Source organism: Rhinatrema bivittatum, chromosome 6, assembly GCF_901001135.1.
Source record: "Rhinatrema bivittatum chromosome 6, aRhiBiv1.1, whole genome shotgun sequence".
NCBI lineage: Eukaryota > Metazoa > Chordata > Amphibia > Gymnophiona > Rhinatrematidae > Rhinatrema > Rhinatrema bivittatum.
The window spans coordinates 34,058,078-34,077,054 of record NC_042620.1 but is presented as its reverse complement, the minus strand read 5'-3'; the positions used below and the strand labels follow the sequence as shown (position 1 = coordinate 34,077,054).

The 18,977-nt window shown below is 45.9% G+C and overlaps 1 long non-coding RNA gene across 1 annotated transcript in view; it reads left to right on the top strand.

The window, feature by feature from the left end:
• LOC115093467 overlaps positions 1–18,977 on the top strand; it is a 30,884-nt gene that overhangs the window by 1,252 nt on the left and 10,655 nt on the right. The window contains exon 2 of the long non-coding RNA XR_003857322.1: positions 3,854–4,108. This is a non-coding gene — a long non-coding RNA (uncharacterized LOC115093467). The remainder of the gene's footprint in view (positions 1–3,853; positions 4,109–18,977) is intronic.

Sequence of the window (18,977 nt, the reverse complement as noted above, 5' to 3'; positions counted from 1 at the left end):
CCATCTTTGCAGAAAACCAGAAATCTTCATAAATACAATAAAATATAATTAATCATCAGAACAGATGCAGTGCAGAGCTAGGGCAATTCACATTACAGCTAACATGAAAAAAAAATTCAAATTCTGGTGTCACCTCAGCAAAAAATAACCCTCCACTGCTATTTTGTGAAGTAACACAAACTCTTGCAAAGAAAGAGGCATCTAGAACCTTGCCATACAGTCACAGTACTGACTCTCAGGATTCAAATAACAGCAACCTTATGAAAAAGCAGCAATGCAAATACTATACCAGGCCCTAGGACATTAATATATCACCTACGGGAATAACAGAACAAGCTGGACTACTACTACAGAGAAACTACACACTAGCAGAAATATTGCACTTCAGTCACACACAGGCAAAACAGAGACCAATCTTTACCTAATATAGAAATAAGAGACCACAAATTAGAAACAGAAACATGCAGATAAAATCAACATAGCCTGAGAAACTAAAGTCTCTGAACAGTGGAATTCTGAAGAAAAAGCAAAATACAAAAATATAAGAAATGCACATTCCCAAAGATGGCATATCTAACATCTCAAAATATGTCTGATCTTTGTATTGTTTCTAATCAGTTGGTCCTGGTCTCTTTTTTTTTTCCCTTGTTGCTCATTTCCTAATTCCTTTTCAGTGTCTTTCTTCTACTACTGTCTTCTTCACGCACATACACACTTTCTCTCACAGACTCCCTCACACACTCAAGCTCTCACTCTCATGTGCTCTCCCCCATACACACACAAGCTCACATTCTCTGCAGACACACATACAAGCTCTATCTTTTTCACCCCACCCCACTGTGCACACACAGACACACATCCAGGCATCCATTCTCACCCACACACTCAAATCCAGACTCCCATTCTCACCCACAAACCGATACTCCCATTCTCACCCACACACACACACACACACACACACATTCATATGTGTGTTCTACCTGTTCTTTCATCTCCCTACCCCCTACAACTCGCTCTTTGTATATCTCCTATGTAAATTCTGTAACTACAGTTCTCGTCATTCGATGTACGCTAAGTTTACGTGTTCATTTCATTCTTTTGCAGTTATCTGTTATATGATTAGTTCCATGTAAAGTGCTAATATGCCAAGTTCATGTTATTTGTAAACCAATGTGATACTCCGAGTGTATGTTGGTATATAAAAATTCCTAAATAAATATTCATGCTACCATTCTCACCCATACATACACATTCAAGCACGCGCACAGCTTCCGCTTCTTCCCCCTCCCAAGCAGGAAGATCAGCTGGCCTCTCCTGCTGCCACGGGCCTCCTCCTATCTTTGGGCTGTACGGCCCACCGATCTTCCTGCTTGGGGGGGAGGAGGAAGCGGAAGCTCTGTGCGGTGTTTCTGCTCCCTCTCCCCCCCCCCCCCCCCCCCCACCAAAATAGGAAGATCGGTGGGCCATACGGCCGCAGGATCGCTTCCCCATGTGGGCTGGCCCTGGGACCTCCTCTTCGTCGCGCGGAGATGGGATCCCATGACAGCCTTGCAGGTCCGGTGCTCCACTTCCGGTTCCAGTTGGGTGGGCTGGGTCCAAATTGGGTGGGCAGCTGCCCTCCCAGGCCCACCCATGTCTACGTCACTGGCCAACACAAAACTCTGATTAGTGTTCCCAATGCCTGCAAACTCCAATCCATTGTTATCTTGCTTTTCTGTCTACTCTGTCAATGCTCTCTAATATCTGTCACTTCTAAGCAGAATGGGAGTTAAAACAGCAGGCTTGAACTCCAGTATCATGATGCCATGAAGGTAGATTGACAGCACTATTTCTGATAAGAAACTTCATGCCAGGGTGGGTGGCCAGCTGTCAAGTGTAATTTTGAGAGATACTTGGACCATGTGGTTGAAATTAAGGAAGGGAGGGAGGCATATCACTAGGCGACCAAAATGATAAGGGGAATGGAACAGCTCCCCTATGAAGAAAGACTAAAGAGGTTAGGACTTTTCAGCTTGGAGAAGAGACGGTTGAGGGGGGATAAGATAGAGGTGTTTAAAATCATGAGAGGTCTAGAATGGGTAAATGTGAATCGGTTATTTACTCTTTCGGATAGTAGAAAGACTAGGGGGCACTCCATGAAGTTAGCATGTGGCACATTTAAAACTAATCGGAGAAAGTTCTTTTTTACTCATCGCACAATTAAGCTCTGGAATTTGTTGCCAGAGGATGTGGTTAGTGCAGTTAGTATAGCTGTGTTTAAAAAAGGATTGGATAAGTTCTTGGAGGAAAAGTCCATTATTTATTTATTTTTATTTTAAAATATTTCTATACCGGACTTCATGAATGAGATTCATATCAGGCCGGTTTACATGGAACAAGGATTAAACGAAAGTAACCAAAAAACAAGAAGGCTGAAAATAGCAAAGTTACAATATAACAGGGGGATTAAACTTGGTAGCTATAGTAGCTAGGAATAAATTACCTGCTATTAATTAAGTTGACTTAGAGAATAGCCACTGCTATTACTAGTAACAGTAACATGGAATAGGCTTAGTTTTTGGGTACTTGCCAGGTTCTTATGGCCTGGATTGGCCACTGTTGGAAACAAGATGCTGGGCTTGATGGACCCTTGGTCTGACCCAGTATGGCATGCTCTTATGTTCTTAGGTCAAGGGTGGCCAACTCTGGTCCTCAAGAACCACCATCAGTTCTGGTTTTCAGGATATCACAATAAATATGCATGGCAGAGATTTGCATGCACTGTCTCCATTGTATGCTAAAAGAAAATCATGCATATTCATTATGGATATTTTGAAAACCAGGCCTGTTTGTGGCTCTTGAGACCAAAGTTGGCTGCCCCTGAACAAGGTGCCCATCCATAGACAAGGAGTTAAACTATCAGCTTCCATCCCTATCTTATGGGAAATGTATCCAGTCCTGGTTTTCTATTTGACATTTCAAAGAAGTCCAGTCCTTATTCTCCTGTAGAGCACAGTGGGATGGGAGATATCAAATAAGGACTGGACTAATACCTGATGATGACATAGATGTAGGTTGGCACTTCTAGAGAAGTAGCCTAATGGTGGTAGGAACAGGTTGCAAATCTGAGAAAGCAGTGGTCAAATCCTGCTAGCACTCCTTGTGGCCTTGGGCAAGTCACTCCACCCTCTATTGCCTCAGGTACAAAATTTGATTAGGAGCCCTCTGGGGAGAGGGAAATACCTACAGTACCTGAATGTGATCTGCTTTGAAGTGGCTGACCAGTCAGGAAAGGCAGAATTTAAAATAAATTAAATAAAATACCATTAAAATGCATTGGCCTGCATGAAATATTTTTTCAGTACGAAGCCACCAAAAAAAAAAAAAAAAGTCCCCTTTAACTATCCCTTCCAATGCAGGACACTTAGCCACCTTACATACAACTCACAGGATTACCAAATGGGGTCAATTCTTCCCAAACAGGCTGAGTCCACCATTGTTTTGGAAAGGTGCAGGTCAGGAGCTGCAGCTCTGACTATTTCCGGGCAATTTAATAAGATGCCAGCAAGATAAGAAGCGCCTGTGCCCACGCAGCCCGCAGGGAAAGGAGAAGGGAGGGGTGCAGCTAGGTAGGGTTTCATCAGGTACTAGGGGTGTCCTAAAGGTGTAGGAACTACAACCATTGAGCCAACAGGAGATCCTGTCTGAATTGTTGGATGTGTGAATGGAGACTACTGACTCACCAAGCACACGCACTTGTCTGCCAAACCATTTCTGAGAAAAAAAAAGTTTTCTTACGGTCAAGATTTTGCTGGAACATTATTAGAAGGATGGAGACTTTTATTTCTTAATTTTTTTTTTTTTCTGCATGCAGATCATTTTAGGATGAGGACCTAGATGTGAAGCTTCCCGCCTGCTTTGGAATAAACACACCCAGTGCCCTCCTTGTGGAGTGAGGATACGGGAAGGGGGTTATACATGAGAGAACGTTGCATGCCTTTGGGGTCCTCTTATATGTGTCTCGTGCACCGTCGTGGATATCCTGAAACCCTGCCAGAGCTGAGAATCGCTGTTCCAGTCTCAACAATCTGTATTGCATTAGTTAATTATTGCATTGGTAACGGCACAGGTATGCCGGTCTTTCAAATGTTTGTGCTGTTATACAAGTCACGCTGAGGACTTTGAAGAACTGCATTTGATTTGTTAAAACTTAAAATGCTATAAATGCAGCCCTGTTAATAATATGCAATACATTTAGTATCACCTATTTAATATGAACGCAGCTTGTATTGAAATATTGCTTCAAGGAAGCACCCCCACAAAATGACTACATCGGCTACTGCTCCAGTAATGCTAATCACCGTGATTCCTTTTATTTTTATTATTGGCTGTGCAGTGGGAGCACTGTGTAGTAGGGGAAAGCCAGTTTTGATTCCCAACTCGTGCTTCCGCTCCTAGAGCTGACCCTGTTGACAGTTTCTGAGAGAAAGGGAAGAAGCCCTGGCCATTGCTCAAAACTGATTCTTACGGGGCTGCTTCAAGAATGCGTTTTGCCAAGTTCTGGAGGGCACTGTGGGCCGGCGCCATCTTTTAAATTATCTTGGAGCCCTAGGGCTGTTAGACTTTGAGGGGGTCCCCCTCTGATGCCAACAATACGGAGAAGGGGGGAGGGGGCGTGACCTTACCCTGGGGGGACATGCGGTGTCGAGGGGGTTCATTCCTGGAAACCTGAGTGACGGGTTCTGTTCCCCACGAGACTTAAGGAGGAGTGGGCTGATGACACGACCAGAGCAGCTTCAATCTCTCCCCCCCCCCCCCCCCCCCCGCGACCTGCCCAGGATGGGGCCTGCTCCTCGAACAAGTTTCCTAGGTAACGGGAAGCCCGTGCGGGAGGAAGGGGGCCGGGCCTGCAGACGCGCCCCGTGCTGAGTTATTTCTTATGTCGCTGCTGGTGCGCAGATCTATGGGGGAGGTGGGAGAATTTTTGGTGCCTCTGGTTTGCCAGTTTACTCTGTAACAGTTTTTTTTTTGTTTTTTTTTTAATTTAAAGCTTTTTTATACCGGCATTCATGATAGAATCACATCGTGCCGGTTTACAAGTAATAAGGGGGGGGGGGGGTGATAACCTAGAACGTTTAACAGGTGACAAGAAGCAAAAAAGTTACAATAAAACAGGGGAAGCAGGAACTGGGAGAAGACAAGAGGCCTGAATGGTTTTTAGGAATGAGAACAAAAAGGACAGCTATTTACATAGTACTGGAATGTAACTTGGTGGTAGTTGCAGTTTTCTATAAAATATTTTCAGACACTTGTATTTCTTGGTCTCTCCTCCTTTCTGTCCTTTTTTATCCTTCTTCAGTTTGCTCCCCATTGTCCTTTTTATTTGCTTTGTTTTTATTTTCATCTCTGGCCCATCCTTATTTATTCCTTTTCTCACATCTTCACTTCCCCTTTTGTTTTCTAAGTTTTTTTTCTTCTTCTTCTCCTACCCCTTCTGCTCTCTAGGCCTTCCCACCCTGCTGCCATCTCTCTTCCTTTGCTTTTGTCATTTCTAGTCCCATCTCTTTTAGTCTTTCTTTATCCCATTCGTTCTTTTCCATTCCTCTCTCCTCTTCCCTTTCCTCCTCCTGTCACACTCACCCACAATTTCCCGGTTCTCATTTGCTGCTTTCCTCATGTTGCTATTACACATCCTTCACCTCTTCTCTTTCACCCCTTCATCTCTCTCCTTCCATCTCGCCCCTCTTCTCCTTCCCATTGCTCTCCTTATTAGTCTCCCCTCCCTCTCATTACTCTCCTCTCACCTCACCCTCCCTTCCTTTCCATCACTCTCCTCTCCCACCTCTCCCATTGCTTTCTGTTTCCATTTCTCACTTCCTTATCCCCCACCAATTTCCCTCTTGTTGATCTCCCTCTCCTCTCTTCATATTATGTAGAGACCTCTAGGTCTCCACTAGATGGCCCCATATTCCTGCCCTTGAGTTACTCAGCTAGGAGGGAAATATCATCTCTACAGCACCTGCCCCTGAGGTGGTAGAAGCCCAATCCAGAAGGGGGGGGGGGGGGGGGAGGGCTAGTCTACGGTAGTGTGTGACGGAGAAGATTTGGTTTTGGCGGAGGCAGGTGTGTGTTTGGCGTCCTCTTCAAGTTTAGGTCCCCTGCCTAGATAAGGAAGGCAGAGGAACTGCCCTGCCAGGTCTTTAGGGAGAGACGGATATTTTTTTTTTCTTTTTGGCTAACTTTTTGTGTTTTGATTTTGTGTTTTGAGAACTGTGCTTTCTGGGAGGTTGAAACCCCCTCTCCTGGACTGCAGGAGGGAGCTGTTTACCTCTTCGCCCAGTACAAGAGGAGGTCACAGTAACCATCACAGGGAAAAGAGAAGATTGTTTAGTTTCCCAAGACTATTTTTGTTTGCCTGAACTGGGAAGGAAGGTTTTCCTGCCCCCCTTCCTTACCCAGAGCTGTAATCTGTAAGAAAGGTTTCCAGTATCCGGCCTTTCCTCCTGGAAGGCTGAATCTTGTCTGAACTAAAGAGGAATTTGAAGGAGAGAAGAGAAGGATATCTGGAGACCCCCGAACAGAGTTTCCATTCCAGGGACACAGGGTGCTGCCAGGTCGGAGACTGGGAGTACCCTTGGACTTCAGGTACGGTGGAGAAAGGGGACGCCCATCACTGCTAGGACACCCAGCCACCCTGGGACAAATATTCATTCCCACCCCATGGATGATAAACAAGTTCCAACCCCCTGTACTTAGGGATAGGTCCACAGAGGGAGAGACACCTTAAATCTGTGTTCTCATGTGGCTGAAGAACCTGGATGTAACTCGCCATTGCCTTATTTATGCATCTGACTTCTTTTGCAGTCAGTCACAGTAAACATTATTCTGAACACCCATCCAGTGAATCCAGCCTGCTCTGCCCATGTACCTTCCCCAAAGAGCCACTGAAACGCACACAGGAGGGATTCCACCCCAGCCCTGGGACAAGAAGCTTGGGGGAGAGTGAAATGTGGATTTTGCCCCAAGATGTATAAATTCTTTTATGGCCCCTTAGGACACTGCCTAGCCAATAAAAGGGGGTTACATTATATAACAGCATGGTCTATAAGGACTCGGGACATGTACGATGCTACCAGTCCCAGTGGCTTCCTTTCTCTTTCTATGTATTTATTTTAAAATGTTATAGGCAAAAAATACATAATATCTGTTAGGCAAATTGCAGTAAATTAAAAAAAACCCCCATCAACATACAAATTGAGATATAGGCATTAAAATACATTACTAAGCCAGAACATGTACCAAAACATTTAACAAACTTCGGGCCGATACAGTACAGACTGTATCGTTTTCCCTTACCCCTTATTCAGTAAGGGGCCAAAAACACGTGTCCAATCCCCCAAACCTAATAGCGCCCACAACATGCAAATGCATGTTGTGGGCGCTATTAGGTATTCCCGCGCGATTCAGAAAACAAAATGTGCAGCCAAGCCTCACATTTTGCTTTCAGAAATTAGCGCCTACCCAAAGGTCGGCGCTAATTTCTTCGGGCACCGGGAAAGTGCACAGAAAAGCAGTAAAAACTGCTTTTCTGTGCACCCTCCAAGTTAATATCAAGGCGATATTAGCTCAGAGGTCCCGAAACTTTCCAAAAGTAAAAAAAAAAAATTGAATTCGGCCTGCGGCTGTCGGGTCGAAAACCGGACTCAATTTTGCCGGCGTCCGGTTTCCGAGCCTGTGGCTGTCAGCGGGCTCGAGAACCGACGCCGGCAAAATTGGGCGTCGGCTGTCAAACCTGCTGACATCCGCCGCTCCGGTCCAAAAGGAGGCGCTAGGGACGCGCTAGTGTCCCTAGCGCCTCCTTTATCCTCGTTTTACTGCTGGGCCTAATTAGCATACTGAATCGCGCGCACAGGAGAGAGGCCTGTGTGCGCACCGGGAGAGCCTCCCGCGGACTTTTTACTGAATCAGCCCGAAGGATATATATATATGGCTACCTGTCTCTGACTCTTTTCCTTGACACGTGGTATAGTCCTATTGAGAGCTGCCAAAAACCTTTCAGCTGCTTGCAGAACCTCACAACATCATTCAAGGACCGCAGGGGGTTCTGGTAATGCGTTCCACGGTGTTGGATTAATATTAAAAAAAAAAAAAAAAGCATGCTGCCTAGTCTCAGTCAGATGAATTGTCCGAGCACTTCTGCTTATGTAACGGGAAGCGAGCCAGTAGAGGGCAACGGAGATTGGCAGCACCACGCATGCCCCGAGGCCTCATGGGCTGAATTGCTGTGGCCTCTGGGGTGCACGGAGCAATGCTGCGCCGGCCCTGCTGGCCGTCGCCGCGGGTGGCGTTGATGGCTCTGCTCCAGCTCCTCCTCCAGCCCTCGCGGTTGTGGTGCACGGAGAGGGCCCCGGCGCAGTTGCATCTGCCGCCATTGCCCTCTTCACCTTAGAGTGAGAAGGATCCGGGGCCGCCCCCCCTAGGGCCCGAGAACTGTGCCTCTCAACCATACGACTGTCGCCACAACAGCTTGGCTTGATGGACTAAAATGCAAAAGCCACCCCCCCCCCCCTTCCCCAACCAATTAGGCACCGCAGCCATAGCTGGGGCAGATTCCAGTTGGCTTGGGAGCTCAAGGAGTAAGCGTGGGCTGCCAGGAAAAATTCCCCCCCCCCCCCCCCAGCTTCAAAACAATGACATTTTGAATTCTAACACAGCTTCTCTCCAGCAGCTTAAAGCTTCTCATTACTTCTCTCCTTAAGGTGTGACTCATTTGATCTTTACCCCCACCTATGTCTTAACTGATTTCCACCCAGCTGGGCTCCTGCTATAGCAACTGAAACAGATCCCCCCATAACTTCAGCTTGAGCTTGACGCCTATTTCCGTATCATTCGAACATTTTTTTTTTTTTTTTTAACCAGTGTATTCCTGCTGACAAACCGAGCGCGTTTCTCCTGTGCAATGGCTTCCTCTCTGCTATTTCTTGGATTATAATCAGGCCGATTCATTACGGTGCGCTCGGGCCGAGCGCACAGTTAGCCCCTGTTTGGACGTGCTTTTTCGACGCGCTATTATTACCCCTTATACAGTAACGGGTAATAGCGCGTGGAAAACGCGCGTCCAACCCCCCGAATCTAATAGTTCCCGCAACATGCAAATGCATGTTGATGAGCCTATTAGTTATTCCCGGGCAATACAGAAAGAAAAATGTGCAGCCAAGCCGCACATTTTACTCTCAGAAATTAACGCCTACCCAAAGGCCGGCGTTAATTTCGGCCGGCACCAGGAAAGTGCACAGAAAAGCAGAAAAAACTGCGCTGTCCAGCGATGCAAATTGCCCGACGAAGGGGACTGTTTGCTGCATCCAACCACAGCGACTGGGCAAAAGGACGCAGTACCTCCGGATGGCGAAAATAAGTCTGTCTCCGTTGTCCAGCGCCTCTCACGGACCTGCTGGTGTGAAGATCTCAAAAGTGGGCACCTGAGGCCCTCATCCACCCTGACAGGGATATGCTGATGCTGCTTTTGCTTTAATTGCTGACATCTTTGAGCTCCGGGCAAGGCACTAGTTTTGAGTGTAAACCTTCATGTATTCAAAACAATGGACTGCTTCCAAATACCCACTAGAAACAAACATCTCTTCTGCCCAGTGATTGAAAGGTAGAGGTCAGAATAGCTGGAGCTCGCCCTGCAGTGTAGGCTTATGGTGAGTGCTCTGAATGCCTCGTTGAATCATGTATCCTAATCACTCTTGTACAAAAAGCGACATCGTTTACTGTCCCAGTTCCCCTGTTTAAGCACGCCCCATGTGCACGTGTTTGGTTACGGTTAAACGCAAGATTCAGTTCTCTTTCTTTTCTTTTTTATGATGAACTCCCCCTTAAGAAAATACCAGCTTGTCGCAGCTTAAACCTGCAGGCTGCCAAGACTTCTGACCGTGCAAATGAGTCGCAGAGTTTTTAAATGTTTAGAAATGCTTGTCATGCAATACTGTTTCCTGGCTAATAACTGTTTATGGACTTTTCCTTCAGGATCTTGTCCGATCCTCTTTTGAACCCCCACTGTTAGCAGCCTTCACCACATCCTCTGATTCCATAGCCTGATTGTACGCTGAGTGAAAAAATACTTCCTAGGATTTCTTTTAAATCTGCCCATTGCTAATTTTAAGCAATGTTCCCTGGTCCTAGTATTGTTTGAAAGAGTAAATAACCGTTCTCTATTTACATGTTCCACCCTGCTCATGATTTTATAAAATTTCAGTCATATTCCCCTCTCCGTCATCTCTTTTTTCCAAGCTAAGGAGCCCTGATTTATTTAGTCTTTCTCCTTAAGGGAGCTCTTCAATTCCCTTTTATTTATTTATTTTTTTTGAGATGGGGTGACCAGAAGTGCTCACAACACTCAAAGTGCGGTTGCTCCATGGATCTATACAAAGGTATTATGATAGTCCCTTAGTTTTGTGCTCGATTCCTTTCCAAACAATTCCTAACATTCTATTTCTTTTTTGACCATCGCCGCACACTGAGCAGAAGATTTCAAGGTATTGTCCACAAAGGCTCCAAGGTCCTTTCCCTTGGTATAGCAACTCCTAACATAGGCACCCAGTATCGTGTACCTGTAGTTGGGATTATTTTTTCCTATGTGCATTAGTTTGCATTTGCCCACATTAAATTGCATCTCCTATTTAGAGGCCCAGTCTCCTAATCTTACAAGGTCCTTCTGCAGTACCTCGCAATATGCTGCTGTTTTAACGATTCAAAACAATTTTGTGTCATCTGCAAACCTGGTTACCTCACTAATAGTTCCTTTCTCCAGATCATTTATGATTGTGCTAAACAGCACAAGTCCCACTACAGACCCTTGGGGCATTCCACTAATGACCCTTCTCCATTTGAAAAACTGACCACTTAGTCCTACCCTCTGTTTCATGCCTTTTATCTAGTTGGCAATGCCTCCTATTCCATAACTTCCCAATTTCCTGAGGAGTTTTTCATGAGGGACTTCATCAAATGCCTTCGGAAAATCCAAATACGCTACCATATCAACTGGCTCACCTTTGTTTCCATGTTTATTCTCACCCTCAAAAAAAAAAAAAAAAAGTAGTACATTTGGAAAGATTTCCCTCTGCAAAACCCATGTTGACTCTCTTCCATTAAACCCTATCTATTTACATGGTCAGTATCTTTGCCTGGCATTGACATCGGGCTCACCAGCCTATAGTTTACCGGATAACCCTTGGAACCCGTCTTTAAAATAAAAATTGGTATCACGTTGGCCACCCTCAAGTCTTCTGAGGCTATGGCTATTTTAAGTGATAGGTTGCAAATGACCAGAAATAGGTCTGCACTTTCATTTTTAGTTCCTTCAGAATTCAAGGATGAATATCATCAAATCCTGGTGATTTGTTATTCTTTAGTCTGTCAGTCTGTTATTACATCCTTCAGTCACTCGGAATCATCACCATAAAAAAAAAACATGTTTCCAGTGTGGGTATCGCCACGACATCCTCAGTAAAGACAGGCAAAAAAAATTCACTTAGTTCTTCTTTTATTTTCTTGTTTCCCTGATCACCCTTTTTACCCCTCGGTAATCTAGCGGCCAACTGACTCCCTCACAGGCGTTTGCGTTGAATGTACTTGAAAAAGTTTTTATTTCTTGTTTTTACCTCTACAGCAAGCATCTTTTCAAATTCTCCCTTTGCCTGCTTAATAACTTTTTTTTTTTTTTTTTTACATTAAACTTGCCAATGCTTATGCTTGTCTGTATTTTCCTCATTTGGGTCTGCTTTTTATTTTTTTGCAAGATGCTCTTTTGGCTTTAATTACTTCTTTCGCCTCGCTATTAAACCATGCTGGCAGTCGTTTGGATTTCCTTCAAACTTTTTTTAATGCACAGAATACATTTTCTCTAAGACTCAAAGATAGTAATTTTAAACTGTTCACGTTGCTTGCAAGTTTTTAACTTTGTGGATTGCTCCTTTCTTTTTTTTCTAACAAATTTCCTAATTTTATCAGTCTCCCTTTTTTTTTTTTTTTTTAAATAATTAAATGCTACTGCAGTAGTTTTCCTTAGAATTCGCCCTCCAGTGGTTGTCAAATTTTATTACATCCATGATCACTGTTGCCAAGCGGATCCTGGTCAGCCAGGGCTGGGGATGCTGAAAAGAAAGCATTCACTAGCACCGAGTGAGGAGACAGTCACGGTCCTTTGCTTCTGTTGGAAACCTGTTTCATGTCACTATGCTGGATTGTACCGAGCTGCTAGGGCTTCTGTACTTCTCTATCAAGCCGACGCAATACCTTGCGCAATAAGGGGATTAGCGCGTCCAAAACATGTGCCCAAACCAGCGCGTAGCTAATAGCGCTCATCACATGTAAATGCCGTGTTGATGAGGCTATTACCCCCTTATGTAACAAATAAATGTGCACCCGACGTGCACATTTTTTACCCTCAAAAACTGAAGTCCTGAGGAGCCCCAAAAGTTACCAGGAAAGCAGAAAATACTGCTTTTCTGTAGTTCCTCCAACTTAATATCGTGGTGATATTAAGTTGAAGGAACCGGGGAAAAAAAGAGTAATACAATAATAAATAAAAAGTCTTGCCGGCAGGTTAGGAAAACGGACGCTCGTAAAATTGAGTGTCTGTTTTTCCTAACCCGTGCACAGCCACTTCTCTTGGGCGCCCAATGCCATGCATGCACTAGGGATGCACAATGTATCCCTAGCGCGGTGGCTCATTTTCTTATTGCATCGAGCGCCCAGGAGAGGTAATTGTGCGCATGTTTAAAAAAAAAAAAAAAGTGCGTCCAGTTTGTATGCATGTTTTTAGCGTGTCGTTATAGATCGGCCTGTATGTGTGTACTTGCTTGCTTCCTGTTTCTGTGTGAGTTGAGTTGCTGGCTGCTTACAGCTGTCTTTACCTTGTTAAATGAAAACAGCGCTGTTTTATTCTCTTACAAAGAAGCAATCTCCCTGGCTTGTCTGTTTTGGTTTTTCTTTCTTTAGAAGGGTTGCTCTTATCTAAACAAATTCCACTGAGCCCCAGAACTCTAACAGTGACACCTGGTGGCTGAATTCAGAGCCCAGGATTCCAGGCTTCCAAAGGGAGCCCCAATACGTGGCCCCTGACCCACGACCATCACTGCAGTGACTGGACTAAACGTTAAGTTGGGAGAGAATATAAAACAGAGACAAAAAAAAAAATCCCCAGATTGTTGTGAACCAAAGGCTCACAGCGCCAGATCCCAGCCCTGGTCCCGACTGAGCTGCAAGTACAAAGGAACGGGGGAAAAAGTGCAAAGTGAAAAAAAAAATAAATACGTTTACCATTGTAGGGCATGCCAAACTTGGCTTAGGGACCTCACATTCATGAATTTTCAGGATATTCACAATGAATATGCATGAGCTACATTTGCATGAACTGGATCTCCAATGTAGGCAAATTTATATCTCCTGTACAGTCAATGCAGATGCCCTGGTGTCACCTACGAAAGACACTCTACATAAGAGCCATGATAAATGAATCAGTAATATGCCGTAGCATTATTTCTAAACCTAAAGATGACTCTCTTTAAAAAGACAGCAACACGGCAGTTGCCGTTGTTATCTGGGAACGCAGTTTGGCATGTTTTGAATTTTGTAAAAGGGAGGGTGGTTGCATAGCACCGTGTCAGAAGGAGAGACTGAGCCAGTCCTAGTTTCATCCCATGGAGCTGCAGCTCTGGTTTCTGTGAGAAAAGCAGGAGGACATCCTCGTGCATTCGGCAGGGTAAAAACCAGGACTGACTTAAGTCTGACCCTTTCTGACCCGGGGCTAGATGGTTACGTTCTGATATGTATGCGAAAGTGATTTTGAAATATTCTTTTGGTTAAAGAGGTGACTAACTGAATGCATTCAGGCCCGTGGGAAGCTGTTTATTGCTGGTGTTAAACAGTAAATCCTGGAAAAACTGTGCATGCTGGGGTGGATTGGTCTGCTCTGTGTGTCGCAGGAGAGCGGAGTGTCAGGCATTTACATGTATGATTGTACGGGCAGGGCTGGTGCAAATGTATTGGGCCCCCCTCCCCGGGGCAAACCCTTGGTTCTTCATCATCCGCTTCCTCCCGCCCCCCTCCGACTTATCAATTGGTAGCAGCTCTGGCACAGCCCTCCCTCCTACCCCCAGCAGTGGATCCAAGACTTCGCTCCCTCCCTTGGCAGTATTGACCCTGGTATAGCATCTTTCTCTAGACCTCATGCTGGCAGGATTTTGCCCTTCCCAAAATCTTGGCGCTTTAGGTGACCGCCGGCTCTGCGTACGGTTAAGGAAACAGATTTAGTCTCAGGTTCAGTAAAATCGCTTAGCCCTGTGACCTGTCACACCAAATAACAACCAGGGAGAAGGGGTAGGGGGCAGATTTTTATTACACCACAGCATGTCCTGGAGGCAAACAAGGTACTACCCAATACAGGTTTAGATACAGTTAGGCTGCTACCTTATATCTATCCAGTGTGATGTTAACTGAAGCTATCTGTATATTTCTTTATTCTATCATCCATATCTCCTTGAGTGTAAAAATCGTATTCATATTACTTGTGAAGCACTGTCGGTGGTGCATGAAATTCCACATCTTCAGCTGCTTACGGTTGGAGGTTGACTGCAGGGAAGTGAAGTGTCTTGCCTGAAAGAAGATGAGAAATAATTAGAAAATAAGTCCATGTTCCCTCTGCTCGCACGAGCTAGCTACGATACAACCAAAGGCAGGGCCCGTCTGCTAACACGAGCATTAGCAGCGAAAGTGAAAGACTGAGGTTATACTCCAGGTACCCCGATTTACCAGGGAGGTTCATTCCCGTCAACCTGCTTGAAACATTACACTCTCTCTTTTTCCCCTCCCCCACCTCCCAGAGCAGTTTCCTGGGAGCTGGAAAGCAAAGTGGCTTGCCCCGGGAATCGGATTAGGGCCTGTGGGTTCATTGCCCTCTGTTCTAACCACTATGTAAAACCCCTATCCCAAGTCATAAGAACATAAGAAAATGCCATACTGGGTCAGACCAAGGGTCCATCAAGCCCAGCATCCTGTTTCCAACAGTGGCCAATCCAGGCCATAAGAACCTGGCAAGTACCCAAAAACTAAGTCTATTCCATGTTACCATTGCTAATGGCAGTGGCTATTCTCTAAGTGAACTTAATAGCAGGTAATGGACTTCTCCTCCAAGAACTTATCCAATCCTTTTTTAAACACAGCTATACTAACTGCACTAACCACATCCTCTGCAATACGGCCCCGTTCCGTGAAGTTCTCAGGTGTGCAAGAATAAATCTGTGCTGGGTGGAGGGGAGCATTCCCTAAGCAGGCCGCAATATTATTATTATTTTTTTAAAATGTTGGGCAGTTAAATATTTCCAGGAACTGGTATAGGATGGAGGCCTAGGAGTTATTTTTGTTTTCAAGGAAATTGCTTCTTGCTAGCACTATGGTCGTAATTATTTATTGATTTAACTGCATTTGTTATCCACTCTTCTTACATTCGGAGCGGGGTACATTAAGAACACACACACACATAATATAGTAACGAACTAATAAAAGAAATTAAGTGATTCAACAATATGAGTAAAGCCAAACATTGTATAGCGTTGATGCATCTGGCGACAGCTCTGCTCCTTAGGCTGTGGGTTAAGATTTTATTTCTTTCTTCAGATGGGATGCTTAAAGCACCCACTCTTACACTTTCCTCTGAACTGGAACATCTGTTTACAGAAAAATAGTACCCGAGGGCATTCTTAAATGCTGCAATCACTCCTGATCTCTTTAGTCAGTTGGAAGTGTGTCAGAGCTTTTCTGGTGCAGATGTTAAATGAAAGGGGGCTGCTACTACTACTACAGGGCTTCGTTGGATGCAAAGCAAACCTGCTCTTCATTTTTTTTTTTTTTTGTCTGACACCAAACCTCTAGGTTCAGTTCAGGAATCCTCCAACTTTCAGTAAGTCCTTATTTGAACCTGAATCATCCTTCAGTCATAAGACTTCAATTGTCATTTCTTTAAAAGGTGACTGTAACCCCATGGCTTATCGTTTCTTATTCATTCCTCCCGCTTTTCACTTAAGGACTGACTTGCAGTTCACTCTTTTTTTTTTTCTCTGTCTTACTTTATTTACACATTCTAGGCCTGCTTGCCTTTCAAATCTAGAAACTGCCCCCATGAACCCCTTGTTCCTCTGCCGCTCCTCCCTGCAGTCGTCCAGTTTAATTCCCGCCCCAGCCCAGGCGTGCAATCCTCGTGCCTCCGAACTTTTGAGTTTTGCCCACCCTCATATTGAGATCAGGGGGGAGGGGGCCTGCAGCTGTAGAGATTCTCTTACCTTTTCCCCTTCTCTCTCTCTCCCCCCCTTTGGGCCTCTGTCTATGACCCTTCCCTTCCCTTCCTCCCCCATCCCCTTCTTTTGCCTCCATTTTTTTCTCTTTGCCCTTCAGTCCCCCCCCCCTCCTCCACACCCACCACCTTTCTTTTCCCCTGTAAAGTGCCAGCTCCAGTCCTGCCTTCTTCCACCACCGAGGCCTGAGGATCCTCACCAGCCTTGCCGCAGAGGTAGAAGGGAACTCTGAGGTCTGTGGAGGGGCAGCAGGAAGGGTCAGATGCAGGGGGAAGTGGGGGGGGCTGGGTGTGTGCGTGAGAGAGATGAATGCAAGAGATGGAGGAAGGGGGGTCAGAAACCTTTGCTAGGGTGCCTTATTGGGAAATCCAGGCCTGCCACTTCGTCTGCCCAAACTTCAACTCTTCCTTACACCATGAGCCCCCACTACTCCTTAACTGCCGCCTTCACTAAAAGGTTTTACTGTTTCTGTGCCTAACGGCAAAATCCTTGGGGCCTAGTTCTTTTGTCTCAGTGCATGTCTCCATACACTGATCATCCTGGGGGGAGGAGAAATAATAATACATTTTTGGCCTGGCAATTTCATCCTCTTCCTTTAGGCTTCCAACTCCATTCAGAACCGGCCCCTATTGGGATTCTGGCACCAAGAGACTTCATTTACAACCCTCTGGGTTTCTTCCCTCTTATTATCCCTCATCCCTCTCTCCATTTAGCCCAGATTTATTTTATTTATTTAAGGCTTTTTTTATACCGACTTTCTTGATACAGATCAAATCAACTCGGTTTACATCGAACTAAGCAGAACTATAACCAACAATTCAACAAGAGACATTTAGAAGGAGCATAAAAGTTACATTATAACAAGGTTGCCTTAACTGGGAGAAGGAAAAAAAGAGGGGGAGAATGAAAGAGAAATTAGTATATACAATAAATACAATATACAATGGAGTATGGGATGGAGGCAGAGGCCAAACCTCATGATAAGTTGTGAGTAAAATTAGCGTTTGATAATTTACATAAGTGATATGATGATTTTAAATCAGACTGTAGAACTAGTATCTGGGAAGGCTCGGCAGAATAGCCATGTCTTTAGTTTCTTTTTAAAAGTTAGTAGACAGATGTTAAGAGTGTGGCCCCCCTATGGCACAAGAGTGTACAGGAGCTGATGTTTTCCTTATGTGCTGTGGCTAAAGTGAGCTTTTCCCCCTTCAGGGAAGACACAGGTGCCAGAGGAAGTGAGAAGTTTCTAGCAGAGAAAGGTCATCTTTTGCTCAGAGGGTGCTACATGCATTTCTTTGACAGACAGTGGGGGTGCAGCCCCTGTGGGCTCAGTCTAGGGGAAAGGTAATAAAATCCCCCCCCAACTCTCCAGAGTCAGGGGATGCTTCAGAGAGGAGTCAAAGGATGTGGCTGTGATCCTCTCCCAGGTTTTCGGGGGCGGAGAAGCAGGAGGTGAGCAAAGATTCTCACACAGAGTCCCAGGAAACGTGAAGGAAAAAGGAAAAGCTTTCAGGAAGTATTGGTGAAGAGAAAAAGTGCACTTAGGAACTTATCTGGACCAGGAAGCCAAACTGTGCCCAAGGGAACTTGCCACAGGGCTCGGAGGATCCTGTCTGCAGACCAGGAGGGAGAATTGCCATGAGCTGATCAGGACATGGGAAATGGTGAGTAAACTGAACTGGAAATAGAAAGGAAGAGAGGGCCTGGTGAGGCCTAAGAACATTGGGGTAGATTTTCAAATAGCGCGAATTGGCCTACTTTTGCTGGCGCATCAGGCGCAAGCAAAAGTAAGCTGGATTTTAGTAGATACGTGCGTAGCCGCGCTAATCTGCTAAAAACCTGGATCGGCGCGCGCAAGGCTATTGATTTTGTATAGCCGGCGCGTGCCGAGCCGCGCAGCCTACCCCCGTTCCCTCCGAGGCCGCTCCGAAATCGGAGCGGCCTCGGAGGGAACTTCCTTTTGCCCTCCCCTCACCTTCCCCACCCACCCGGCCCTGTCTAAGCCCCCCCCTTACCTTTGTCGGGGGATTTACGCCTCCCGGAGGCGTAAATCCCCGTGCACCAGCGGGCCTCTTGCGCGCCGGGACGCGACCTGGGGGGCGGGTACGGAGGGCGTGGCCACGCCCCCGGACCGCCCCGGGCCGTAGCCACGCCCCGTACCCGCCCCCCAAAACACTGCCGACACGCCCCCTAAACGCCGCGACGACCGGGCCCGCCCCCCGACACGCCCCCGACCTGCCCCCCTCGGAGAACCCCGGGACTTACGTGAGTCCCGGGGCTCTGCGCGCGCCGGTAGGCCTATGTAAAATAGGCTCACCGGCGCGCAGGGCCCTGCTCGCCTAAATCCGCCCGGATTTGGGCGGATTTAGGCGAGCAGGGCTCTGAAAATCCGCCCCATTAAGAGCAAATCTTAGCTTTTAACTTAACTTAACTTTGTTGCACTGTTACATTGTAGCAGTGTAGTAGAAACAGTATTATTCTGAAGATTACACAGTAAATTAATTATTTTTTTGGTTGGAGCGCACCTTCAGATTGGACAATGGTTTATTTCATGGGAGTGTCCCTGGCCTGACCCCAGCTCACGGCCCCAGAGAAGTTTTTTCCCCACCTTGGGAGAGTGACCCCAATGCTCCCCGAGGCGGGGAA